The following is a 9531-nucleotide window of genomic DNA, read 5'->3' as shown; positions in this document are numbered from 1 at the left end:
AGTCTCTGAGTCTCATGAAGAAAAAAAAAAGACACTGAATGTTCTGTTCATTTAAGGTTCTCACATAATGATCATATAGTAAATTTGATAGATATAGATGTAACAATCTGAAAAAGACAAACCATTCATTTAAGTAAACATAAAAATCTGTTTTAAGTGGTGATTACAGTATATTTATCAACCCTTTCAACTTCAAGCACAGTGGTCACTTGAGTGGACAGCTATTGAAAAGTTGACACCCCAGTTGAAAGCTTTACCCTAACTCTCGAACACCTTATTGGACAAGTGACTATTTTTTTTTTTTTTGTCATTAAAGAAAGCTTAAATATTGCCAATTAGTGTGTGTGTGTGTGTGTATACATATATATGTATATGTATATATATATATATATATTAGGGCAGTCAAACGATTAAAATTTTTAATCGAGTTGATTACAGCTTAAAAATTAATTAATCGTAATTAATCGCAATTAATCGCGATTCAAACCATCTATAAAATATGCCATATTTTTCTGTAAATTATATATATTCTGTAAAATAAATTGTTGGAATGGAAAGATAAGACACAAGATGGATATATACAGTGGGGAGAACAAGTATTTGATACACTGCCAATGGGAAAATCCATTGGCAGTGTATCAAATACTTCTTCTCCCCACTGTACATTCAACATACGGTACATAAGGACTGTAGTGGGCATTTCACTCTACTGTCATTTAAATCTGTCTATGCTGTCCTCACTCCGAAGCGTCTACTTTTTCCAAAGCTAGCACAAAAAGCCTTGCTGTAAAACTTACCAAAAGGCAGAATACTGTCTGAGCGGGACATGTGCGTTAATTACCGCGCGTTAACGCGATAATTGTGTATATATATATATATATATATATATATATATATATATATATATATATATATATATATATATATATATATATATATATATATATATATATATATATACATATACATATACATATACATATATATATATATATATATATATATATATATATATATATATATATATATATATATATATATATATATATATATATTAGGGCTGTCAAAATTATTTTTAAGCTGTAATTAACTCGATTAAAAAATGTAATCATTTGACACCCCTAATATATATATATATATATATATATATATATATATATATATATATATATATGTCAAATGATTACATTTTTTAATCGAGTTAATTACAGCTTAAAAATTAATTAATCGTAATTAATCGCAATTAATCGCAATTCAAACCATCTATAAAATATGCCATATTTTTCTGTAAATTATTGTTGGAATGGAAAGATGAGACACAAGATGGATATATACATTCAACATACGGTACATATGTACTGTATTTGTTTATTATAACAATAAATCAACAACATGGCATTACCATTATTAACAATCTGTTAAAGCGATGGATAGAAAGACTTGTAGTTCTTAAAAGATAAATGTTAGTACAAGTTATAGAAATTTTATATTAAAACCCCTCTTAATGTTTTCGTTTTAATAAAATTTGTAAAATTTTCAATCAAAAAATAAACTAGTAGCCCGCCATTGTTGATGCCAATATTTACTTAGACAATGCTCATGGGTGCTGAAGCCTATAAAATCGGTCGCACCCAAGCGCCAACAGACGGCGACAAAACTCCGAAAAACACAACAAGTACACATTTCACTGTGCTGTCATTTTAATGTTTGAGCGGGGCATGTGCGTTAATTGTGTCAAATATTTTAACGTGATTAATTAAAAAAAATAATTACCACCCGTTAACGCGATAATTTTGACAGCCCTAATATATATATATATATATATATATATATATATATATATACATATATATAGATAGATATAGATATATACATACATATATACAGTGGAGCAAATAAGTATTTAGCCAACCACCAATTATGCAAGTTCTCCTACTTGAAAAAATTAGACAGGCCTGTAAGTGTCAACATGGGTAAACCTCAACCATGAGAGACAAATACTCACAAATGCTTATTTTCCACTGTAATTTGGAAATAAAGTCTTTGTTTGAGCCCCACAGCAGGCCTGTATACCTTTTTCCTTTTTTTTCTCCTCAGTCATCAGCACTCATTCCACACACCTGTTCTGCACACCTGGTCATTACCACAGCCTCCCTACATAAGCACACACAGCCCTCTGCTCCATTGCGAGTTTGTTAGCCCTCACTGCACTTACGAGCGTTCCTAGATACCTTGTCTTGCCGGATTTTTGATACACCTTTTGACCTTGTGGATTTTTGCCTCTAGCCTGCTCCTCGTCTGTGCCTCTGCCTGTTTTCTGTGACCTGAACCCTGCTACAGGACCGGCTCTAGACGCATCCTGCCTGGGCCTTCGCCTTGCTCGTCCCCCCCGCTCGAACAGCCTTCCGTGCCTCTCCAAGAGCCAAGACTTCTTCCTTTCAAAACCATTGTTAATAAATCTGCTCTGAGCACTGCATTATTGGGTCCGTTTGTTCTCTGAGCCCTGTCAGTCTTTAAAAATCAAACAGTGTGATTTTCTGTGTTTTTTTCCACATTCTGTCTCTCACGGTTGAGGTTTACCCATGTTGACAATTACAGGCCTCTCTACATTCCGACCCAAAACATTTTGATAGTCTCTATATTTCATGACTCCTTACACACTGTCAAGGCACCCAGTACCACAAAAAAAGAATGAGGCCTACAAAGAAAAGAACAAAAAGCCTATGGTCAAACATGGTGGAGGTCCAATGATGTTTTGAAGGCGTTTTGTTGCCTCTGGCAGTAGGTGCCTTGACAGTGTGCAAGGAGTCATAAAATATGGAGACACTCAAAAAATTTTAGGCCGCAATGTAGGAGGATAGATGTTGCATTCAACAAGTTTACTATTAGAATTGAAGATTTCTTTAGAAATTAAACTTGGCTCGGTACACTGTTGACCATCTATCAATAAATTTCTTAGAGACAAGTTTCCTGAGCGAAATATAGGTGGCGCCATCTTGGACAATGTCTACTCTGTACTTCCGGTTCAGAAAAAACAACATAAATTACGGTTGAATTAAAGGGTGTGTTGACAAAAGTTAAAACTGCAAAATTAAAGCAGAGGAACTCACGGAATCTCCAAAAATGGATTCAGCATGACGTAGATGAGATTGTATGATTATTCTTAACACTTTGTTGATCACTCGTGGACAAATTTATAACAACCTGTGTTGACGTGAGGTATAGATTGGTCCGCCAGCCACTTGAGTGACCAAAATTAGGTGAAATTACAAATTATATTACATTTGCCGAATGCAGCAGGGCTGACACGGATTTTGTTGTTACAAGCAAATACTACAAGGTATGTATTGTACATATAAACAAAAATAGCATGTAATTCTTTTTTATTGCAGTTATTGATCGCAATAAAACATTTGGACAACATGATTCCATTTCTTGTTTTATTCAAAACGATTGTTGCATGTGCAAAGCATGACAATAAATCACAATTTATAAAATTATTCGAAAAAGTAGCATACAACAATGTGACAGCAGAGCTCCGGAGCGGCTTGAGATCCTCGCAAATCTTTGGCCCGACATTACGCAGACCGTCAGCGGCCTACAGACGGGGTTTCTCCCGCTGTCCTCGGTAATTCCAGCTCCAATAGCGTATCTTAAAGTTGCTGCAGTTTAAAAGCTCGTAGTTGGATCTTGGGACTGAGCTGACGGTCCGCCGCGAGGCGAGCCACCGCCTCCAGCCCCAGCCTGTAGGCCATCCCCGGGTAGAACGACGTAGTCTCGATATATGTCCATCAACGTACAGTAAGTGTTGCTGTGAGGCACATCAATTTATCTTCCCTTGCCGATCAGTGTTTTCCACCTGTAAAGAAACGAACAAAACACTTGTAACGCATTTATGCGTTGACATAATTGTGCCATCTACAATACTGATTAGCAACAGGCTAGAAGCAGATACAGTAGTTGTAGAAAATAATATTAAAGATCATTATAATTACAATCACAATCGTAATAACAATATCAAAGGCGACAAGTCGTTTCATGCACAAGATTTTAGCTTTAGTATTTTTTGAGCACCGGACATATGAAAATGCAGGGATGGGAAGAACATACCTTCTATAACACAGGGGCAACATGATTACAAAAACACCGGGTCTTTGTGGTGGCACGAGCTTGGTTCCATATCTGCCTTCATGAACATGTTGTCCTCCCCTATCATGATGATGGCAGATGGATGCAGAATTTCTAAATGGTCTTCTTTAAGGGATTTCGATGAGTAATGTTACTTCAGCTCCACTGTTGTTTTGGATGAAGAAATTCTACAACGGAAGTTGCTAGCAGACATAAGGAAGTAAAACGGAAGTACCTCGAAAACTTGTCTATAGCATTTCTTCTTCTATCCATTTCACTCTTGATCTACAGTAATGTAGGCCCCTTTGTCTTTAGAGATATAAATGTTATCCAATGAAGAGTGTAAAATGAAAAGTTTTTGTCCGTCATCTTCATTTACTAAAAATTTAGTGCAAATACAGTTTATTTATTTGATTATTTCAACTTCTTTCTTCTTGATATTCCTGTTTATCAATTTACTCTTTGATATAGAAATCTGACGTAACTTATATTTCAAATACTGTACTCCCCTTTTCTCGACAAGTTTCGAAGTTTGTGTCTCCAACTATATCATTTATCACCTCTATTATTGCATTGCACAAAGATTCATTTTCCAGTAAATTTGAGTTAAATTTCCAGAAACCCTTTTTATATTGTGAGCGTAAAGAAATGATATTAATTTTATCCATACTATGATCTGTTAGAGGTGCAGCCAAAATTGAAAATTTTGCTTCCATCCCTTGGTCAAACTCAGGCACAAGCCAGAATTCAATTCTGGATTTCATTGAACCATTGGGTCTGAAACAAATATAAATTCGGGAATCTGGGTTATCATTTTCAATGTGCCACACATCTTTCAAATTGAATTTCTAACAAAAATCCAGCAAAACAGGATTGTAAATATGTGTTTGGTGTCTTGATGGATACCTATCCAGCCATTCATCCATCACCATATTGTAATCACCACCAAAAATTTGATTTTTAGTAGGGTACCTTTGATAAAGATCATTTACAGTTTGATTTTAACTGTCATTTTTCTGTTCTTGCTAAGGTTATTGTAACCATAAATGTTTCCAATAATGAGCAGATCCTCATTTGTTTCAAAGACATAAGTAATGCAGTGGCCTGAAGGGTCCCTATTTGCAGGGGTGAAAGTGGGCCAGAACGGTCAGGAACGCAGTTCCGGTATAAGATCCAGGGCCAGAACGCAGTTCCGGTATAAGATTTAGGGCCAGAATGCTGTTCCGGTACACGGTGCTTTGTTTCCGAAAATATGACGCCAACTGTCAAAACGCTATGTAAAAAAAAAAAAAAAAAAAAAAAAAGGAAGAAAAAAAATGCTCAGCTGCCACTCATGCATTTCATCTCCAAAAAGAAAACAATCTACCAACATCAGATTTACATACACAAGTGTTAACAACAAGCATAATAAAGTGCTTGTGTAGCAATCCGTTTCAACTATATTTATTAGGGTCCGAGCACTAAGCGTGCGAAGGCCCTATTGTTTTGCAAAGGATTATTATTATTAGGGCCCGAGCACTAAGCGTGCGAAGGCCCTATTGTTTTGCAGAGGATTTTTTTTTTTTTTTTCAGGGCAAATGAAAATGGCCAATTTGGAGGCCTGAACATGCACGAAAAGTCACCAAAATTTGCACATACCTTCGGAAAATTGTAAATTTCGATAATTTTGCAACGTTGCAAAAAAAATGTAACAAAATGGCTCAGTGGCGCCCCCTTGAAATTTAAAAATTGGCCTATAACATTAGGGTCTGTCAGCGTAGAACGATGAAATTTGGGGAGTCTATACCTTGTCCAAAACCGCTCCAAAAAAGCATTGGCACACATATTCCAAACCCAACAGGAAATCGGTTATTTTGGATCGAATATGAAATTTTTATCGATTTACAGGGTGCACATTTGAGACCTTTTCGCCAAGGGAGTTAGTTGGATCATCTTCAAAATTGGTGAGACTGTTCAGGAAACATATGAAATCTTAAGTTTTGAAAATGGTGCGTTTTCATTCACGGGTCTGACCTGGGCGTGGTGCCAAAGTCGGCCATTTTTTCGGCAAAATGACAAATTCAGTAAATGACTAATAGTTCCTTGACACAACGTTCAATCTTTTTCATATCTGGCATGTATGTGCGGCATCCCACCCTTAACACGAGTGCATTGAAATATTACCCATTAGGCCTAGCGCCCCCTAGTGAGAACAGGAAATGCTTTTTTTTTTACGAGATAGGTTACTCCTTCAAGGGAAAAAAATCTGTTGACCTTAAACCTGCATCAGGGGAGCCTTAAGACCTGTGTTCAGGTGCCTGATGGAAAATATTGAAGTTTTGTTGAAGCGGCGGGGTCCAAACAGGACCGTGAAAATGACGGTCAACAATTTGTCTCGCAAAAAACTTTGAACAGTCATAACTTAGCAGATATACAACATTTCTGCGCCAAACTTCCCGTGCTTGTTGAAAGTCATACCCTGAAGGGTCTTGTAAGGGTCATTTGCATCAACTCTACAGTGCCAACTAGTGGCGACAGAAAGGAGTTTTAAAACAGGCCTTTCCTATTGGGTTTTTTCAACATAGAGCAATGAAATTTGGGGAGTCCATACCTTATGCAAAACTGTTCCAAAAAGTCTCTTGCACCCATTTTCCAAATCAAACAGAAAATCGGGTATTTTGGATCGAATGTGAAATTTTTATCCATTTGTAGTATAGTTTACATTTGGAGGCCTGAATATGCACGAAAACTCACCAAATTTTGCACATACATGCGGCTTTGCATGGATTTCGATAATCTTGCAATGGTACAAAAATATGTAACGAAATAGCTCAGTGGCGCCCCCTCGAATTTTTCAAAAAGGCATTTCCTATTAGGTTTTTTTAACGTAGAGCAATGACATTTGGGGAGTCAATACCTTGTGCAAAACTGCTCCAAAAAGTCTCTTGAACCCATATTCCAAACCCAACAGGAAATCAGGTATTTTGGATCGAATGTGAAATTTTTATCTATTAACAGGGTGCACATTTGAGACCTTGTCACAGAGGGAGTTAGTTGGATCATCTTCAAAATTGGTGAGACTATTCAGGAGACATAGGAGATCTAAAATTTTCAAAATGGTGCGTTTTTATTCATGGGTCTGACCTGGGCGTGGTGCCAAAGTCGGCCATTTTTTTGGCAAAATGACAAATTCAGTAAAAGACTAATAGCTCCTTGACACAACGTTCAATCTTTTTCATATTTGGCATGTATGTGCGGGATCCCACCCTTAACACGAGTGCATTGAAACATTACCCATTAGGCCTAGCGCCCCCTAGTGGGAACAGGAGATGCCTTTTTTTTACTAAACAGGCTCCTCCTTCAAGGAAAAAAATATATTCACCTGAAACCTGCATCAGGGGAGCCATAAGACATGTGTTCAGGTGCCTGATGAAAAATACTGAGGTTTGGTTGAAGCAGAAGAGTCCAACAGGAGAAGTGAAAATGACTGAAGCCATTTCGTCTCACCACAAGTTTTGAACAGTCATAACTTCTACAACATATCTGCGCCAAACATCTCGTGCTTGTTGAGTCATACTCTGAAGGGTCCTGTAGGGGTCATTTGCATCAACCCTACAGCGCCAACTAGTGGCAATAGAAAGTCACTGATTTTTCTAATATATGTCCAGTTCTTTTCAGGTTGGTCATTGTAGTTTCAAGACCTTTTGAAATACTTATTTTACGGCCCATGTCCACATGTCTCTGTCTGTTGCCGTGACGACCCTTTATTCCCTCCTTTTTTGTAGTAATCTCTCCAATAGGGGTTTTTATCTCTTAGGTGTGTGAATGTAAAGAGGCGACTTTCGAGCATGTTTGGTTCTAATGAGATGATTAGAGAGGACGATCTGCCACCACCCTGACCTGCACACTGTCCGAGTTGCGTGACATCTGAGTTGCGCTAGATTGCGAGGGCCCGTTCAGTCCTGCTTGCAGGCCTAGTTATTTTTCTTATTCCACAGACAGAATGGAGGTTTCCCCAGCTGCTGCAGTTATTTAAGTCTGACGATGATGAGTCACGTCAATGTGCGAATACACGCAGCAAAGCAAAATGCCTGAACTCATTTATCCGTTCAATTGGCTGTCATACTGACATGTGATCAACAGAGATCGTTAGCTGTGATTGGTTCAAATCCGCATGTTTTCTGGAACAGCAAAAAAGGGAAAAAGGTTGTTGAATTGATGCGACAAAAAGGGCAATGCAACATAAAATGGATCACATCTTTAAGAGCAACGAAAGAGTTGAAGAGGCTTATTTATCATATTTAGTTTTATTTGCTCTGATGGGGAGGTTCAGAACATCTTAGCTGTCAATGTGCACTTTGGACTTAAATTTGTTCATTTATGTTAGGCTACTTATTCATTTCCTTATGATTTAAAAAAGTCAATGTTTGCGCAATCTTCAAAATATATTCCATTTCACTCTGCATAATATAAGTCATTTGTACCTATTTTTCTGAATGTATGTTACTTATATCTTTATTATTAAAAAAAAAAAAAAAAACACAAAAAATAAATGTTTACATTAACTTCAATTTGAATATACATCCTATGTTCTTAAGTAGTTAGAATTGAGATTTGGCATTTAGTATGTGAGGAAATGAGGGAAAATAAAAACTAGGAGATGGAGGTTGGAGTTATTGCTCTTTTTGTTAACTTTTATTTTGCAAATCATTGAAAAATTACAATTTTGAATAAAAATCAGTTTTTGTATGTGTTATAGAAATATCTGTGCTAAAACAGCTTTCTTTGCGTTTCAGTAGTTTAGGAGGTTTGACCCCCCCCTTCCCACACACACACACACACACACACACACACACACACACACACACACACACACACACACACACACACACACACACACACACACACACACACACACACACACACACACAATGAAAGAAAATAAATAAATAAATAAACAAATAAATAAATAAAATTTCTGGCTCTGTGGCGACCTTCACTTCGGGGAGTTCCGGCAAGAAATTCTAGCCACTTTCACCCCTACCTATCTGTAGTTAAAATTTTGCCTTGGAAATTATTGAACTGAATCACTAGTACGCCTGCCGATTTGTTCGCGCCATGATTGCACAGTATTTTATCACCCCAACCGGACCAAAATCTTTCGTCATTGTCACTACAATTTGTTTTTTGCAAAAGAATACACTGTGATTTTTCATTTTTGCAAAATAAGAAAATTGATAAGCTTTTCCATGTTTGGAACTATTCGAGGCTCCATTACCCGAAACTACCTGGAAGTAAAATCGTATAATGGATCTCTATGGGAGTGTAGCAACTCTAACTCTTTATGGTTCTGGACGCCTCAGTCTGATCGCCTGAGTCACATGGCATGAGTCTGATATTGTGTCACGTGACTAGCCTTTTCTC

The sequence above is a fragment of the Corythoichthys intestinalis genome, chromosome 6, assembly GCF_030265065.1.
Source record: "Corythoichthys intestinalis isolate RoL2023-P3 chromosome 6, ASM3026506v1, whole genome shotgun sequence".
NCBI classification, from domain to species: Eukaryota; Metazoa; Chordata; class Actinopteri; order Syngnathiformes; family Syngnathidae; genus Corythoichthys; species Corythoichthys intestinalis.
Note: the sequence above shows the minus strand (reverse complement) of the source record.